The sequence below is a fragment of the Rana temporaria genome, chromosome 3 (assembly GCF_905171775.1).
Source record: "Rana temporaria chromosome 3, aRanTem1.1, whole genome shotgun sequence".
NCBI lineage: Eukaryota > Metazoa > Chordata > Amphibia > Anura > Ranidae > Rana > Rana temporaria.
In genome coordinates, this window is record NC_053491.1 from 349,429,603 (window position 1) to 349,449,930 (window position 20,328).

Consider the following 20,328-nt stretch of genomic DNA (forward strand, 5'->3'; position numbering starts at 1 on the left):
TGGGTAGCCTCGCCAGAGAGCTGCTTCCTCACCTCTGGAACACAGGAACAAGGCATTATAACTTGAAATTGCTGCCAAGAACTAGATGACACTAGCTTAGGTGCAAACAGGAACAACCTTTATTGGAAATTCACACAGAATTTCTACCACACAAAATCAGATAAGAGCTTGATCACATTATCCTAAACAGTGCCTACTCCAGATAGCCCGGTGCCTACATAGAAGTACATGGAACAGAGACACCCATACAGTATATTATCAGTCATTTAGGGGGGATTCCGAGGGAGCGACGGCAATCCCAGGATACCATTCGATAGCTCCAATCCCCAAGATGATATAGTCCAAAAAGTGACATCCTCTGAGGTCCGGGAACATCTCTTATTTGCTGCCTTTTGGTCTGTTATATATACCATTGGAAGCATTTTGTTGTATGGGTTTAATAAATGCAAAACAACTGTTGATCGTCTCATAAATTTAGAGCTGTCCTGTTTCCTATCTAAAATTCCCATGTTATCTCAAGAAGTCATCATAGTTTTTGGACTACAGAGTTGGCCTTTAAATTTTAGAGTTTGGAGAGTAGCAGTGGCTGAATAGTTTAGTAAAAGATAAATGGGCAGGGCTGACACCGCCCAGTCCGAAAAAAAGGCTGTTTGTTATAAGCCCACAGCAGGTCTTTTTATAAAATGGGGCAATTCAAACTCAGTATAGTAAATGGTGAAAAAAAGGCATATAGCTAGATTCACATAGAGTTAGGACAGCGTATCAGTAGATACGCCGACCTAACTCGGAATCTGCGCCGACCTAAGTTTAAGTGTATTCTCAAACAGAGATACACTTAAACCTATCTAAGATACGACGGCTTGCGCCGTCCTATCTTAGGGTGCAATATTTAGGCTGGCCGCAAGGTGGCGCTTCCATTGCGGTCGGCGTAGAATATGTAAATCACTAGATACGCCTATTCACGAACGTACGCCCGGCAGACGCAGTACAGATACGCCGTTTACGTAACGCATTATCAGGCCTAAAGTTATTCCAACAAATAGTTGGAATAGTAATGTTAAAGTATGGCTGCCGTTCCCGCTTCGAAATTCGAAAATTTTACGTCGTTTGCGTAATTCGTCCGTGAATAGGGATTTACGTCATTTACGTCCACGTTGAAACCAATAGGCCCATGCGGCGTACGTTGCCGCAATGCACGCCGGGATATGTAGGAGGACGGCGCATGCGCCGTTACAAAAAAACGTCAATCACATCAGGTCAAGCCCCATTACCATAAAACACGCCCCCTCAGCTAAATTTGAATTAGGCACCATTACGCCCGCCCGATTTATGCTACGCCGCCGTAACTTAGCAGGCAAGTACTTTGTGAATCGTGTACTTGCCTCGCTAACTTACGGCGTCGTAGTGTAAACACGCTACACTACGCCGCCGCAAAGTTAGGGCAGCCTACCTGAATCTAGCTAATAAACATAGTTACATAGTTAGGTTGAAAAAAGACAAGAGTCCATCTAGTTGAACCAATATAAAAAAAAAAAAATATAGAAAAACTCCATATACAATACTATATGCACAGCTGGTCCAGAGGAAGACCAAAAAAATAAAGAGTGATCCAATTTGTTCCAGGCAGGGAAAAACATTCCATCCTGATCCCCCAGGAGGCAATAGAATTTCCACTAGATAAATGAAAAGAAAATTGGGCGCACCAGCCTAGGGCATTATCCCACATGTATTTATTTTGTATAAAAAAGGTAAAAACTACTCACAGGCATGAAGATGGGAATGAGCTCATATGCCTCGTACACAGGACCGAGAATCTCGTCGTAAAAGAAACTTTGTTTTCTTCGACGAGGTTCTTGTCAAGCTTGACAAAGTTCTTGTCAAGCTTTCCTTGCATACACACTGTCGATACAATCTTTCATCGTTCTGAAACGCGGTGACGTACAACACGTACAACGGCACTATAAAGGGGAAGTTAGATTCCACTGGCGCCACCCTTGGGGCTGCTTTTGCTAATCTCATGTTACTGCGTGTTAAGTAAAAGTTTGGTAAGAGACGATTTGCGCTTTTCAGTCTGTTACAGCGTGACGAATGTGCTATCTCCATTACGAACGCTACTTTTACCGAAGGTGCGCTCCCGTCTCATACTATATTCTGAGCATGCGCGGGTTTCTAAGCATACACACAAACATGTTTCTCTTCGTAAACCAGCCCGACGAGAAACACGACGAGGAAATTGAGACTCTCGACGAGAAAAAAGAGAGCATGTTCTCTTTTTTTTTCGTCGAGATCCACAACAGTTTTCTCGACGAAAAACATACACACAACGTTTTTACTCAGCAAAAAAGCTCTGCCAGCATTTTTCTTGATGGTTTTTGCTGAGGAAACGGTTGTGTGTACGAGGCAATACAGACTACTCATTCATGGCTATACAGTCCTGGAATCAGCAGTCTCCAGATCATGGGGGGGGGGGGGGGGACCTCACAGGGGCCCCTGCTGCCTGGCACATTTCAAAGGTTTCCCTTCTTCCTCAAAGCCTGAGCCAATAGGTTTTTCTTTGGATCAACTGCCCCTGGTGTTATTACCTATAAATGTTAATATTCAATAAAAAAAAAATGCATTTAGGAATGATTCCATCTCTTTTTTTTAAAACAATATACTAAGCTGACCAAAATTAGTCCTTGAGGAGTCTATTCCACATTTTCACAGCTCTAATTCCGCGTACACATGACAGTTTTTCATGATGAGAAAAATTCTATTTTTTAAATTGGTCGTTAAAAACGAGGCTCCAGAGCATTTTTCTCGACGAGAAAAATGGCCATTAAAAATGTAGAACCTGTTCGATTTTTTCTCGTTGTTTTTGTCGTCGTGAAAAACGGTCGTGTGTAGGCTTTAACGAGGGGGAAAAAAACATGCATGCTCAAAAGCAAGTTATGAGAAGGAAAATTTGCATAATCAGCCCAAAGGGTGGCACCATTCAAATGGAACTTACCCTTTATAGTGCCATCGTACGTGTTGTACGTAACCGCGCTTTGCTCAAGCATTTTGTTATCACGATCGTGTGTATGCAAGGCAGGCTTGAGAGGAATCACGTCGAGAAAAACTTTGTTTTTTTCCATAACATGAAAAACGGTCGTGTGTACGCGGCATTACTGTGAAAAAGCCTTTGTGTATGTGAATTTCGTTTGCTCCAGATTTAGGCCCCTTTCACACTTGTGCTACTCCAAAGTCGCGCGATTTCGCGGCTGCGATTTTGACAAGACAGTAATACGACTGTGGATGCGACTTTGCCCTACGGCTTGAAATACGACTTCAATGACCAGGGACGCAACTTTGATCCCCCAATAATTAGGGGGAACTCCACACCAATTTAAGAAAAAAAACGGTATGGGTTCCCCCTTGATGAGCATACCGAGCCCTTCGGTCTGGTATAGTTTTTAAGGGAAACTCCCCACGCGGGAAAAACGGCATGGGTCCCCCCAAAATCAATACTAGACCCTTATCTGAGCACGCAGCCCGGCAGGTCAGGAAAGGGGGTGGGGTGAGCGAGCGCCCCCCCCCCTCCTGAACCGTACCAGGCCGCATACCCTCAACATGCCCCCCCTGCCCCAAAGCACCCACCGCCCCATGTTGAGGGCATGTGGCCTGGTACGGTTCAGGAGGGGGGCGCTCGCTTGTCACCCCTCTCATTTTTTTTATATTTTATTATATCTTTTCATGTGACAGCACTGAAGAAATTACACTTTGCCACAACGTAGTAGTGAGTGTACAGCTTGTATAACAGTGTAAATTTGCTGTCCCCTCAAAATAACTCAACACACAGCCAATAATGTCTAAACCACTGGCCACAAAAGTGAGTACACCCCTAAATGAAAATATCCAAATTGGGCCCAAAGTGTCAATATTTTGTGTGGCCACCATTATTTTCCAGCACTGCCTTAACCCTCATGGGCATGGAGTTCACCAGAGCTTCACAGGTTGCCACTGAAGTCCTCCTCCACTCCTCCATGATGACATCACGAAGCTGGTGGATGTTAAAGACCTTGCGCTCCTCCACCTTCCATTTGAGGATGCCCCACAGATGCTCAATAGGGTTTAGGTCTGGAAACATGCTTGGCCAGTCCATCACCTTTACCCTCAGCTTCTTTAGCAAGGCAGTGGTCATCTTGGAGGTGTGTTTGGGGTCGTTATCATGTTGGAATACTGCCCTGCAGCCCAGTCTCTGAAGGGAGGGGATAATGCCCTGCTTCAGTATGTCACAGTACATGTTGGCATTCATGGTTCCCCTCAATGAACTGTAGCTCCCCAGTGCCGGCAGCACTCATGCAGCCTCAGACCAGTGGTTTAGACATTAATGGCTGTGTGTTGAGTTATTTTGAAGAGACAGGAAATCTACACTTTTATACAAGCTGTACACTCACTACTTTACATTGTAGCAAAGTGTCATTTCTTCAGTGTTGTCACATAAAAAGGTATAACAAAATATTGACAAAAAAATATATGTCAGAGAAGGACTGCAGGTAATTGTCGCCTGAGGCTGTACTGTACATTCTCTGTACTATAAAGGGCAGTGCTTAGAACTACGGAACACATAAGAGGCATATTTATAAAGCACTTAATCTGACATTTGCCAAACAACCACTTTAGGTAAAGCTATTAGGTGCATGTGTTTTAACAACTTGCCGACCAGCCCCCGCAGTTTTACTGCTGCAGCATGGCACGGCTGGGCAAAACGACGTTATGTTACGTTGTTTCGCCCAGTGGCCACTAGGGGCGCGCGCGTGCCAGATGCTCGCCCCTGGAGCCGGCGCGATCGCTCGTGACACAGCGAGAACCAGGTGTAAACACACAGATCCCGTTTTTTTCAGGGGAGAAATGACTGATCGCTGTTCATACAAAGCAGTGGCGGCTGGTGCTCAAAATGTTTGGGGGGCGCAAACGGAAAAAAAAATTGCAGCCTCACTGTGCCCATCAAATGCAGCCACTGTGCCATCAAACACAGCCACTGTGCCATGCCATCAAACGCAGCCACTGTGCCATGCCATCAAACGCAGCCACTGTGCCATGCCATCAAACGCAGCCACTGTGCCATCAATTCGCACCACTGTGCCATGCCATCAAACGCAGCCACTGTGCCATGCCATCAAACGCAGTCACTGTGCCATGCCATCAAACGCAGCCACTGTGCCATGCCATCAAACGCAGCCACTGTGCCATCAATTGTCACCACTGTGCCATGCCATCAAACGCAGCCACTGCGCCATACCATCAAACACAGCCACTGTGCCATCAATTGTCGCCACTGTGCAAATTGTCACCACTGTGCACTTTAATTGTCGCCACTGTGCCCATTGATGTCACTGTGCCCTTTAATTTTCGCCACTGTGCCCATTCATGCCGCTGTGCCAATTGTCCTCACTGTGCCAATTGTCCCCACTTTGCCTATTGTCGCCACTGTGCCTATTGTCGCCACTGTTCCCATTGATTATTGTGCCCTTCGTCGCCGCTGTGCCCTGTAAAATGCCCCTGAATGATCTGTATCTCTCAGGCCGGGTACTCACGACCAAACATGTATGGTGAAAGCGGTCCGTCGGACCGTTTTCACCATACATGTCTGCCAGAGGGCTTCTGTACGATGGTTGTACACACCATCGTACAGAAGTCCGCGCGTAAACAATACGCGGGGCGTGTCCGCGGTGTCGCCGCGTCGATGACGCGGTGTCGCCGCGACAATGACGCAGCGACGTGGGCGGCCCGCCTTTAAAATGCTTCCACGCATGCGTCGAAGTCATTCGACGCATGCGAGGGACGGCGGGCGCCTGGACATGTACGGTAGGTCTGTACTGACGACCGTACATGTCCGAGCGGGCAGGATTCCAGCGGACTGTTTTAAAACAAGTCCAGGAATATTTGTCCGCTGGGAAAAGGCCCGGCGGGCAAATGTTTGCTGGAATTCGGCCCGCTCGCGCCCACACACGACCAAACATGTCTGCTGAAACTGGCCTGCGGACCAGTTTCAGCAGACATGTTTGCTCGTGAGTACGGGGCCTAATGGGTAAATGATTTTGGGAGCTTTAACCAGACATGTCCAGAATGAAGAGGCTATGTGAGACTGCATATAGCTAAAGACCACACACAAGACTTTCGCTCAAGATCTGAATATGTGACAGGACCACAGATGCATACAAACCTAGTCCAAGCATTAGAGGCCAACTAAAATGATAGTGATCATTGGCAAAACACAGATCAAATATGAAAAACAAAACCCCAGACGGCATTGTATGTCTGCCAGGAGGACTAAAGGCTGCTTTATTAAGCCTAGGAAATTATAATTAATACTCATTGGCCCAGATTCAAGTAGAATCGTGCAATATTTGCGTGGGCAAAGAGCAATTTTTTTTCTCTGCGCCCACGCAAATATTGCGCTTTGCCCGCGATTCACGGAGCAGTTGCTCCGTAAATTGCGCGGACAATATGCTAAGCAGCCGGGCGCAAGGCTGCCTAATGTAAATGATCCCGCCGGGGGCGGGAATCATTTAAATTAGGCGCGCTCCCGTGCCGAGCGAACAGCGCATGCTCCGTCGGGAAACTTTGAACGTGAATGGCGTCCAGCGCCATTCACGGTTCACTTACGTAAACGACGTGAAATTTGAACGTCGCGAGCGGGAGGCGCAGCTATACTTTAGCATTGGCTGCGCCTGCTATTAGCAGGAGCAGCCTTATGCTAAAGGCGCCGTACGGAAACTCCGTACCTTGCGTGAGAAGGGCCCGCGCAACTTTTGTGAATCGGTGGTAGTATGCAATTTGCATACTATACGCCGATCACAATGGCCGCGCCCCCTAGCGGCCAACGCAAGAATGCAGCCTGGGATGTGAAGGCATAAGGAGGCTTATGTCTGTCACATCCTAGGCTGCAGTCGGTGTAACAAGGTTCCTGAATCAGGAGCACTCGTTACACCGGAGCAAGTAAGCCCTTGCGCCGCGCAACCTATGGTTGCGCGGGCGCAAGTGCTTCTTGAATCTGGGCCATTGACTACAGAACTAGTAAAAATTAAAAACACCATGGAAATGTACTGAAATCCACTGACAACATCTTCTTGGCACAGAAAATAACATTTGTATCCTGCCCTTCCCCCCGCCCGGCACTTACCTTTACTGGAGTCAGCCATCCACGTCCCTCGATGTCTCCTCCCGCCCTCGAAGACGCTCCAGCCAATCAGGTTACCGATAGCCAGAACCGGTGAACCTGATTGGCTGAGACGCCTGTCAGTCTTATCCAAGGAACGCACTGCCGGTACGTCCCGAGGATAAGCATTCGAAAGCCGAGTACAGCCCGCTGGCTCTGATAGGCACTTCCGTACAGTCAACCAGCTGCCGTTATTCAGGTGGCCGGCGCTCTAGGTCCGGCCATCTGAATTAGACCAGCGGTAGCTGCGACAATAACATAGATTTGTGCAATGCAATGAATCTATGTTATTAGTCAGTGGCAGTGCGGAGCCAGAGGGGGCGGCGCTCCAGCACCCACTATGAACGAACCGCCACTGATGAACAGCGATCTGTCATTTCCCCTAGCAAGTCCCATCCCCCCTTCAGTTAGAACACAGAGAGGGAACACAGTTAACCCCTTGATTGCTCCTTGGTGTTAACACCCCTTCCCTGCCAGTGACTGACATTTTTACAGTAATTCTATCCCCTATTTTGTAGACGCTATAACTTTTGCACAAACCAATCAATATACGCTTATTGCTATTTTTTTTACCAAAAGTATGTAGAAAAATACATATCGGCCTAAACTAAAATTATAATTTTTTTAAAAAAAAACTGTGATATTTATTATAGCAAAAAGTAAAAGATATTGTGTTTTTTTTTAAATTGTCGCTGTTCTTTTGCTTATAGCACAAAAAATAAAAACCGCAGATGTGATCAAATACCACCAAAAGAAAGCTCAATTTGTGGGAAAAAAAGACACAAATTTTGTTTGGGTACAATGTCGCATGACTGCGCAATTTTCAGTTAAAGCGACGCAGTGCCAAATTGTAAAACGTGCTCTGTCAGGAAGGGGGTAAAATCTTCAAGGGCTGAAGCGGTTAAATTACAGTGATTGGTTCTTAACCACTTCAGCTCCAGAAGATTTTACCCTCTTTTTTTGCTATTTAACACTGTATTAGTAATTGCTCAGTCATGCAACACTGTACCCAAACAAAATAAATATCATTTTTTTCACACAAATAGAACTTTCTTTTGGTGGTAATTGATTTATTTTGATCACCACTGGGTTTCATTTTGTATTATATAAACGAAGAAAGACCAATAAGTGTATATTGATCGGTTTGTGTGAAAGTTATAGCATCTACAAACTAAGTTATACACAGCGACTTATAATGGGACTGTAATAATGCAGTGGGAAAACCTGAGGCCCCGTACACACGACCGAGTTTCTCGGCAGAATTCAGCCAGAAACTCGATCGGAGCCGTATTCTGCCGAGAAACCCGGTCGTCTGTACACTTTTGGCCGAGGAAACCGACGAGGAACTCGTCGAGCCAAATAGAGAACATTTCCTCGTTATTCTATGGGGAAACTTGGCTCGCCGAGATCCTCGGCGGCTTCACAAGGAATTCGACGAGCAAAACGATGTGTTTTGCTCGTCGAGTTTCTCGGACGTGTGTACGGGGCCTGACACTAACTGACGCTGGGGGGGGGGGGGGGGGAACTGACTAACAGCCACTGACCACTGATATAACCAGTGAAACTAAAACAGTGATAATACTTGCCTGGGGTATTGTTCAAGTCCCGGCTGTTATGCCAATTACCCAACTATTAACTTAATTAAACCTCCCCCCCCATAAAACAGACTGCACACTTTTTGGGTTTAAATGGCCATAGCAGCCTTTATTACAATAAACAAACCAATGAAAAACAAATACCTTTTATACATAATTCAAGAAAAAACACATCCCATAATATCTCTAACTGTAAATAACTGCCTGTTTTTACGTCTTAGGATTTTGAAGGCACCCTTTACTGACCACTAGCTGTATCAGTGACCACCGTGCCTTTTTAAGGGGCCCCCGCCGCAACTTACGCCAGCTCAGGGACAATGGCTTGGCCAACTCCACTAGCCGATACAGCCTACTACCCCACCTGTGTTACTTCCGCCCTTCTTAGGGCAGGTAAGCCCATACCATAGATGGGCCCAAAAACCATCGTTCTCTAAAGAACGAAACCATCCCCGCCTTCAAAAACCCTACGACCTCTGCCTGCTGCTACGACACTGCACACCCCACTACTCAGAGCCGAAAAACTTGGTAATATTACAAAACCACCGGGCGGGCGGGAGAATCTGTCCCTTAGCTGTCTCCTGGTCGGACTGTTGCCAGTGTGTCACCTCCCCCCTATACAAACCTTAGGGACCACCCTGTACACACCCTACCCCACCCTATTATTAGCCAATAAGGTGATAACCCATTATTTTATCCTCCCCACAATGTTAACCCCTCACTCCCTGATGCCTTTCTGAACAAACCCCATCATGTAGGCCCTACGCTATGCTTCGCCTGAGCTTCTGGCCTATGCTATACATGTTAATTGTACTAATGACACTGACTGGGAAGGGATTAACCTCTAGGGTAATCAAGGGGTTAAATGTGTGCTGCTTTTTATTAAAGATCTCTTTTTTTTTATCCCTGCTTTGCAGGGATAAAAAAAACTGAGGGGTTGTTACCTCTGTACAGAGCCCTGTGTTGCAGGCAAGAATAAAGTCAGGTTAGGTTACAGAATTAAAAGAATGCAGCAGGTATCTCTTATACAAAAATTTAGAGCACTGCTTAAAGCACTTCAAGACTTTCCCCTGTAACCCAAAGCACATATTGGGTGTCGCCATTTAAACATTCAGGCTAGCAGAAACAGATTGGAAAACAGAAGGTGGAACCCGCACATACCGGACCCACCCACTATTTAGAGAGGTAAAAACATGGCTTCCGCCTGAACTGCTTCCGGCTATGCTTGTCTGACGTGTTTCGCCATGTTTCAATCTCTATGATTATGCCCCGCAGGCGGGGTGAAACATGTCAGAGGTACATAGCCGGGAGGAGTTCAGGATGAAGCCGCATCTTTACCTCTCTAAATAGTGTCTGGGTCCCGGTATGAGGCGTTTCCACCTTCTGTTTTCTGATCTGTTAATGCAGCAGGTAGGCTGCTGCTTGAATGGAGTTGGCCTCAAATGACAGCACATAGAAGAACCCATGTTTCTTATTCGCTGATTCAGTTTGATGAAAACATGATTTACAGTGTTGATTTACAGCTGTAATAGTTGACTCTTAGCCAAGGATTATAGTGTTATGTAAGTTGAGTTACACCCATATCTACTATAATGGAGAAAACAATGACTTTACAATTTGGCACAGTCCTTCCGCCTTCTATAAAACAAAGTTAAAGTTAAAATGTAAATAAATCACCAGGCCCTAAAAACAGGGTGGCAGTATTGTTATTTTTTTCAGGTATTTTTTTTCTTTATTTTTACCTGGTTATCATGGCAGTAACCCACTTCCAGTCCTAGGGTGACATCACTCACTGACTGTATTGTATAAAAGAGCAGTGGTGTCACTCTAGAACAGGACTACAGAACATCTCACCCTCTCTTCATTTTTATCACATGGGGTAATATAATATAACAAAATTCTTTCAACAGTATATTTAACAGACCAAAATGGGAGCTAGGATGGCATTTCTCATTAAAGCGGGAGTTCACCCATTTATTTTGTTTTTGACCTTTTCCCCTTAGATTCCTGCTTGTTTTGTCTAGGGGAATCGGCTAGTTGTTTTAAAATATGAGCAGTACTTACCCGTTTTCGAGATGCATCTTCTCCGTCGCTTCCGGGTATGGGTCTTCGGGAGCGGGCGTTCCTTCTTGATTGACAGTCTTCCGAGAGGCTTCCGACGGTCGCATCCATCGCGTTACTAGTAGCCGAAAGAAGCCGAACGTCGGTGCGGCTCTATACTGCGCCTGTGCACCGACGTTCGGCTTCTTTCGGAAAATCGTGACGCGATGGATGCGACCGTCGGAAGCCTCTCGGAAGACTGTCAATCAAGAAGGAACGCCCAGTCCCGCAGCCCATACCCGGAAGCGACGGAGAGGATGCATCTCGTAAACGGTAAGTACGGCTCATATTTTAAAACAACTAGCCGATTCCCCTAGACAAAACGAGCATTCATCTAAGGGGAAAATGTGTTCTCTATGGGTGAACCTCCGCTTTAAAAGTTTTCATAGCAATCCAAGACAATATTGTGTTACTTTTTACACTGATGGTAGATTAAAGTTCTACCTGTCCTGTTTGTGAATATAAATCCAAACCAATGAGAGTACCAAACAAATATCCAAGAGTTCAAGGTAATTTAAGGATAAAAATGTTTCACAGCCAAATAAAGCCAATGCATTTTGGGGGCCAAACGTTCTCCCCCTACATCCAGGTTTTTACAATTAGGGGCACTCCCTTAGATGAGCAAGGAACCTATTCAGTAACAGATCTCTTACTGAATAGGTTCCTTGCTCATCTAAGGTAGTGCTCCTGATTGTAAGAGCTCTGCTGAAGGGGGAGAGTGTTTGGCACCCAAAACGTGTTAGCTCTATTCTGCTATGAATCTATTTATCATTAAATAACCTTGGACTCTTGGACATTTGTTTGGCGCTCTTACTAGATTGTCTTTGTGTGGATTCTCAACTTTGGGTCTTTTCCCTTTTTCCTGAGGGTGTTCCCTGTTTTGTGGAGTGCTACCGAAACTGGAGCCAGTGTATCCGGTGACAATTGGACCCTTATGAAATCTAAATCTCCATTTGTTCTTGTGTTTGGACTGTTTTTGAACATTTGTAGCATTTGTAAATAATGGTAACAGAGATGAATCCGCCCTTTCTGTGTTCCCACCACTGCGCTTATGAACATATAATGTTAATCAAATTGGCAAAAGAGTGAAGCAGTTACTTTGAAAGAAATCAAACTGTGAAAAACATATTCTAAAACCCCAAAAATGTGTGTAATAAAATATAAGCAGCGCTGTAAACAATGTAAGATGAAATATCCGTTTTCACAGGTATTCAAAAATAATGCTAATGTCCATAAACATCACCATGTGACAAAAGTGAATAGTGCACAAATTTCAAAAAATATGTAAATGTATTTAAATATTAATTAAATATAAGTCCATATAACACATCAAGTAGGCTTGTGAAAAAATAATGATAATAGCTTCCAATCTTCCACCACACCCGGTGTCAGTGAATCCTCTCCCTTCAGATGCAAAACTCACCAACTCAAATTGCCTTACACTCTCTCTTCCTTGATCGGCCTTGATACGTCACACGTTCACTTCAGATGGTTGCCGCACAGCCACGTCCCGACATGTTTCGTCATAAAAGACTTAGTCGTGGGATTGATTCAATCCCATGACTAAGTCTTTTATGACGAAACATGTCGGGACGTGGCTGTGCGGCAACCATCTGAAGTGAACGTGTGACGTATCAAGGCTGATCAAGGAAACAGAGATCCAGGAAGCAACAGCGGGGAGGTGGTGAGCGATCAGGTGACACCTTGGGTCTGCTGTGACCAATATACTCGGTCTTCGGTTCATCTCTGAACGAGTGTTTGCTGTGCAGTGTATTGCTCTATTTTTTGAGATTCATGTGAGTGCTATATTTGAAGATTTAAGTGTGGTATTATACTGATTTTACGGTATCACGCTATTTTGAGCACTTCTTTTATTTACATGCGGAGCTTTCTGGCAGTGAATTGGTTGGAACTGGGATTATCTGCTATACCTACAAGTGAGGTCTTTTTGTACAAGTTTACAAGCAAAACACGAGAGTATAAGGCAATTTGAGTTGGTGAGTTTTGCATCTGAAGGGAGAGGATTCACTGACACCGGGTGTGGCGGAAGATTGGAAGCTATTATCATTATTTTTTCACAAACCTACTTGATGTGTTATATGGACTTATATTTAATTAATATTTAAAGACATTTACATATTTTTAGAAATTTGTGCACTATTCACTTTTGTCACATGGTGATGTTTATGGACATTAGCATTATTTTTGAATACCTGTGAAAACGGATATTTCATCTTACATTGTTTACAGCGCTGCTTACATTTTATTACACAATTTTTTGGGGTTTTAGAATATGTTTTTTCAGACTTTTAGCATTGTTAACCCCTGCGGGGCTGCTTTAGGGCCCATTCACACCAAAGCAATCGGTTGAGGTGTGTTGACACATGTGTATTGCGTTCAGACAGTCCATAATTATCAATGGACTGCCATGATCCACAACGGATGGAAAAGAATGCACATGACCCTTTTTTAGCATTGCAGTGCGCCACAATTCCTGGTATGTGTGTTGTGCTGCTGTGCATCATGCATTTCGCTTTGCTGTACAGAGCATTGGAACACCATCACAATACATGACAAAACAATGCACTGCACATAGAGCCAGCATGTTGTAATGCATTGTGGGAATGTGACTATTTTACTTCTCATTGCTGCAAGAAACAAGTGTGAAGGGGCCCTTAAACCATACTGTAGCTCACAACTGTCCCTGATTTTGAGGGACTGTCCCTGTACACACGGTCGGTTTGTCCGATGAAAACGGACCGATGAACTGTTTTCATCGGACAAACCGATCACGTGTGGGTCCTATCGGTGGAAAAAAATAGAACATGTTTTAAATTTCTCCTATGGATAAAAAACCAATAGAAAAAAACGATCGTCTGTGTGGAACTCCATCAGTCAAAAATCCACGCATGCTCAGAATCAAGTCGACGCATGCTTGGAAGCATTGAACTTCATTTTTCTCAGCACGTTGTAGTGTTTTACGTCACCGCGTTTTGGCACGGTCGGATTTTTGACTGATGGTGTGTAGGCAAAACTGATGAAAGTCAGCTACATCTGATATCCGATGAAAAAATCCATCGGATTAGATTCCATCAGATGTCCGGTCGTGTGTACAAGGCTTAAGTGTAGCAATATGGTTACATTTAATGAAGGTACAACATTTTAGTAACTTATTGCTACACTTAGAGGCGCCTCTCTTCTCTTTTATACTGTACTGTAAAAAAAATGCTTTGATATACAAGTGCTTTGGATTACAAGCATGTTTCTGGAATGAATTATGCTTGCAAACCAAGGTTTTATAAAATTCACTTTTTAGCTATCAAAAAGTGTTTCCCAGCACTAAACCTTTCATCTGATTTCTAAATTGCTGCATTTGTAAATTCCAAAAGCCAATCTAAGGAATAGTAGTGGTAAAGAAAAGCACTTGTGGGTAGGGTTGCTACCCTTTCTTCAAGCCAAACCCGAAATCTTTAGCGGCACACAGAAGTTTTTTCTTTTTTGTTTGTTTGCTTTTTTTAAAAGGGAACACTGTGGACTGGTTTGGGAGTTCAGAAAAATCATTTATTTGATATATTGGTTCTCCAGTGGTTTTTTTTTATGCATGTGTAACAACCTACCTGAAAACCAGATCTCCATTTCCATTAACCTGGCTGCCTGTACATGGTAAAAATCTGGTGCTTTGTTTCAGAATCCAGAGTGACATAATTACCTCACTCTGAAAGCAGGCACCACAAGTCTTGCATGGACAGGTAAGTACAGCTGCAGTGCTTCATGAATATCTGTATACCTGATGAGTACTGACTGAGTAAATAGTTTCTGATTAGGCCTTGTTCCTGCTTTAATGCGCACAGCGGCATAGTTTGTGGTAACCTTTTTTTTCTGTATGCTGTGATGTGTTCCATTCAGCTTCAACAATTACAATTTTTACTATTTTTATTTATTACAGAAAAGAAGAAAATAAAGATTTTGAAGATTTGCAACAATCTCCGTATCTCCCAAAGACTACCATCATTTGTGATTATTAAATATTGTTTATCTTTATATCCAAATCCCTGAGTCTCTTTTCTAGAGGTATACATATACAGTAGGAGATAATGGTTATTTTAGGAGAATGTGAGCATATTTATCATATGGTATTCTAAAGGTTACCTTAAAGTAAATCCATAATCAATTTTCTGGTATTCTTGGCAACTTGCCTCAAGGTATACACGCTGTACAGTAACTGCCTCACTGGCAGTTAGCAGCAGCAATGCCAACTTGCTGAGTGAATATCTTAAATTGAACATTAGGTTGTTAATCTGATACAACTAAAAGCAGGGCTTTTTTTCAGCAGGAACTAGGGGGAACTCAGTTCTACCACCTCTGACTCTGGTGTTCTGCTCCCTCTTCATCACTATCACTTGGTAACACTGAAGTCCAGCTTCTGCATTTACAAGTGATAGCTTATCTCCCAGTAGCTCACACATGTCAGATCTCCTGCGCAGTTCCCACTGAGTACCAGACAGGGACAAGGGAGATACAGAACAGGTGCCCAGGGTTCAGTGCAGTCATGCAGGAGAGGGTGCATGGTAGGCTGCACCCTCTGTGGTCTCCATTTTTTTCCTGGTGACCAGTTGTTGATGATCCTACTGCATGATCTCCCTTGCAAGTGACTCAGGGGCGGATCCAGAGTCTAGTCTTGTGAGGGGCACTATCAGAAAATATTTATTTTGGGGGCAATTTATCAGGGAAATGGCTGGTTTTAGCGCTTCAATCATCACGGCGCCATGGTTGTTATGGTGTCAGGATGATTGAAGCGCATTATTTATATTATTACATTGTAATATAAAATGAAATGGTTCAACTCACCATAATGTAGAATCAGTGGGAGCCCCGAGTGTGTCACTTGCCACGCCACCTGCCACCAGATGCAGCTTGTCACTTGCTACGTCGCCTGCCACACGTTGTGGATTGTCACTTGCCACACATTGCGGATTGTCACTTGCCACGTCACCTGCCACACATTGCAGATTGTCACATCACCTGCCACAAGTTGCGGAATGTCACTTGCCTGCCACCAGATGCAGATTGTCACTTGCCACGTCACCTGCCACATGTTGCCGATTGTCACTTGCCATGTCACCTGCCACATGTTGCGGATTGTCACTTGCCATGTCACCTGCCACATGTTGCGGATTGTCACTTGCCATGCCACCTGCCACATATTGCGGATTTATATAGAAAACAAAAAGCCGCGCGGCTTTTTGTTTTCTATGTTTATTTGTGTACTTCACACGATAGCTGCTGCCTTGGTGTTCATTGGTTTGTAGCGCAGTTTTTTTGTTTATTAAACATATTGCGGATTGTCACTTGCCACGTCACCTGCCACATGTTGTGGATTGCCACCTGCCACAAGTTGCAGATTGTCACTTGCCACGTAATCTCTCTGCTGCCTGCACAGTGAGGGCAGAAGTTACTGCAGGGATGTAAGGTGGGCGCAGGGCGGTGAGAGATGATGTCATCACTCTGCTCCCCCTCCCCCTGCCATCGGCTTGTTGATTGGCCAGCTGCCCTCCAACCCACAGAGCCGACCAGCTGACCGCCCACTCGCTGACTCTCACTCGCTGCTCAGACTCTCCGTCGCCAGCGAATTCCACAACTACCACCCACTCCCACTCAGACTCTCCGGCGCCCGCGAATTCCGCAACTAACACAAATTTCTCGGGTGCCAATTGCCCTGTTGCCCCTCACCTGGATCCGCCCCTGAAGTGACTGTAGTATAGTATAGTATGCTGGCAGGTACTACAGCCAGATAGGTGTTTTAGCTTAATATTGCAACAAAGGTAAGACATATGACAGATGGTGGAGCTTTTAGGAGGGGGGAGAAGATGAGGGCAGTGGAGTTCCTGCACCTATTCTCTGAGAAAAAAAGCCCTGCCTAAAAGGCAGCCTGATCTTCAACTGAAGAAGAATACACAGTGGGGGTGACAACCCGGATGATAACTGCAAGGCAGTGGCATAGTGTAATAAGAAGTAATGTAACTGACATTATGCAAAAAAAAATTAAACGTTTTAATCAATATTACTTTTTTATTAATTGTGGTTAGTGTTACACTTGGGGAAATTTCCCTTCACGTCCTGTTCAAGTAACAATGACCACTGCGACAGGAAGTGAAATTTATTTAGTGGATACACAGCAAGAATAAAATCTGAGTTGGCTTTCCATCACATCGGTCCTGTCCAGGGGTAACAAACAGAGTAATGCCTCTTACACACGACCGTTTTTTTCTTCCTCTCAGGCCTGCCTTGCATACACACGGTCACACAAAAGCCCAGTGAACTTTTGACTGCCAAGAACGCGGTGACGTAAAAGACTACGACGAGCCAACAAAATTAAGTTCTATGCTTCCGTGCATGCGTTGAATTGTTTCCGAGCATGCACTTTTTTTTACCTGTCGGTTTTCCCGCCAGGATTTTTTCCTGATGGGAAAAAAGAGATCCTGCTCTGTCTTTTTTCCCGTCTGAAAAACTGCAATGGAGAATACACGCGGTCGGGATTCCCGGCCAAAAACTCTCATTGCAGGTTTCCCACGGGAAAACCGGTCGTGTGTATGAGGCATAATACATTTGGAACGTGGGTATTAACCCTTACCTACACCATCCAATAGAAAAACAAAATTGATTGGAGTAACACGTTTGCTGTAGCTTGCCTGCTGTACCATATTTCCATTGCTTTATTCCTTATACAGATTTGTAGATGAGATCTCTATTAGATATCTAAATAATAATACAATCAATTAGGGGGAATATTTAAAAAGTACTGAGTGTGACATTCATCAAACATTCACTGCAGGCGAATCCTTCCAGTGCATGTGTTTTAAATTACTGATTAATTCACCTACAGTAAAAGTTGTCACATTCATTGTGTTATAATTAACATGCCTTTGAGCTTTTATATTCAACAATGGCTAACTGTGCATTGATTCCGGTCAGTCAGAGCTGACCCATGAACTTGCACTGAAGCACAGTCCCTGTGTAGCCCAGCTGAGCAGGAAGTAGAGCCTGCATATGTAATGATTAAATATGGCTGTCCTCTATACGCTACTGTAAAAAAACTGTAAAAAAACAAAGACCACAAGACCACAATTGCCCTATAAGTACTGTTCATTGATGATACAATATACAGTACCTACTATATTGTGGAGAATGAAAGTGTCCCATAATTCTTATCACTCACACATAGAGACAGCACATTATTACCAATCTCTTCTCTCAATCTTCCACAGAAAAACTTCTTTAGCTAGCCAAATTGACCATTTATTTAAATATAAACCTCTGATCTGATCTTAACACAAGAAAATTATAGGAAGCCTCATTTTATCAACAATAGCTTGTTCTTGTATATGGGTTACCCAAAATGTGTTTAAAGAAATAAAGGTACCTGGAAGTGCTCTTGAGTTCCCCAGAGTTGATGGAGCCCCCTTCCTGGACACACTTGTCCCTGCTTGTGTATTCAGACAAGTGCGGATGCTGCGACTGTTTAAATACAATAGTCAACAGTATATATTCCTCTATCCGATTCCACACTGAACAGGAATCGAAGTTGTTCAGCACCATCATAAATGTATATGACTAGCCTTAAAGGGGTTGTAAAGGTACAATTTTTTTTTCCTAAATGGCTTCCTTTACCTTAGTGCAGTCCTCCTTCACTTACCTCATCCTTCAATTTTGCTTTTAAATGTCCTTATTTCTTCTGCGAAATCCTCACTTCATGTTCTTCTGTCTGTAACTCCACACAGTAATGCAAGGCTTTCTCCCTGGTGTGGAGTGTCGTGCTCGCTCCCTCCCTTGAACTACAGGAGAGTCAGGACGCCCACTAACACACAGCTCCTTTCTCTATCTGCAATGTAGAGAACGTCATGACTCTCATGTAGTCCAATGGAGGGGGCGAGCATGACACTCCACATCAGGGAGAAAGACTCGCATTACTGTGTGTAGTTACAGACAGAAGAACAGGAAGTGAGGATTTCTCAGAAGAAATAAGGACATTTAAAAGCAAAATGGAAGGATGAGGTAAGTGAAGGAGGACTGCACTAAGGTTAAGGAAGCTATTTAGGGGAAAAAATTGTACCTTTACAACCCCTTTAAGCTGACACCCCTAAGTGATAAAGCAATAGATTTCTTTCATTGAGCCAGCAGATTACTCGACACTACAGCATGAATAGAAGAAAATCCCCTGCTGCAGCTATTGTGGGCACTGTTCGGGCATTCTGAAAGCATACATCTCATTGGATGCAGGACCTGTTCAACTGTCAATTTTTTTTCAATCGAAGTATGGCAGGCAGAACTGTGCCAACAGGTCCACTAATACTAATTGATCAAACTTGGGCTGGTTCAACTAGCCAAAATTCGTCACTGCATGGTCAGCATAAGGCTCATCATCACCACTTGTCTGGGATGGAGCTTCTGAAAAACCTTTTGGAGGATTTAAAAGATACTTTGCCAACTCTTCAACCATATATATTTTTTTATATATTAATATGCATATATCAGGTTTGATTTATTAAAACTACAGCAACAAAAAAGATTTTGAAGTTAAATCAATGTTCCTGTTATCATTACTTGTATCACTATACAAAATATAGACAGTTAGATACCTTTTGTGTCATGTTGTCTTCTTTTTAAAATCTGATCATGAAATATATACATCATTCATTGGTTTCTTCCTGGGGTCTCTAGCGGTAAGATATTACTAGTCCTGGCATTGGTCTCCTGCTGAAACTAATACAAGGCTGCCACACAGTTGTCTCTGGGTTTCCCCACACAGAATCCAGAAGTGAGAAAGTGATTATTTTGATTGTCTTTGTATAGATTGAGGATAGAGGCAGAATTTGTAATTTTGCAATGAGATTCTGCCAAGAGAGTGCTCAAAGATACAGTATAAGAAGCTGGTGGGTGATTCTGCCCACCATTGTCTACCTATAAACAAAATGTATTTATTTTGGGCAATAAACTGTATTTTTAAAATTGCCACCACTTTTCCTGATTCTCAGTCGCTGGCTTAATGACTTAGCTGTTGAAGCCCAGGTTCTAAAGAACAGGGGCCTATAGGATTCAATCATCACTACAATTTTAAAAGCTGGGAAGTCGGCTTCTTGCAAAATCTTCTATTGCACCTGGAAAGCCTATGTAGGGAACTGGATCACCTACTGGTGGCACTGTAGTTCCTGAACCTGAGGGGTGTAGTTCAGGTGTCCATCAGATGTCTCTCATTAGTCATCACCTGATGCTGGCTGCTGGGAGGGTTTTTAGTCCCTTCTCTACTATTCTATAATGCCTCAGTGTTTGGCCTGTGCACTCTTATGTACTTTGCTCCCTATGACCTGTGACTCTGTTCCTACCTCTATTCCTGCTCATGCTCCTGTGTACATTCTCCTCATTTTAGCTTATTCCTTTCTCTTCAACCTGATCCTG

The 20,328-nt window shown here is 43.9% G+C and overlaps 1 protein-coding gene across 1 annotated transcript in view; it reads left to right on the forward strand.

Annotated features, from left to right (window-relative positions):
* Nucleotides 1–14,916, forward strand: part of LOC120932635 (troponin I, slow skeletal muscle-like) — a 53,810-nt gene extending 38,894 nt beyond the window's left edge. Inside the window, exon 9 of the mRNA XM_040345158.1 lies at nucleotides 14,822–14,916. The gene's annotated coding sequence lies outside the window, so the exon portion shown is untranslated. The remainder of the gene's footprint in view (nucleotides 1–14,821) is intronic.
* Nucleotides 14,917–20,328: the final 5,412 nt, after the last annotated feature.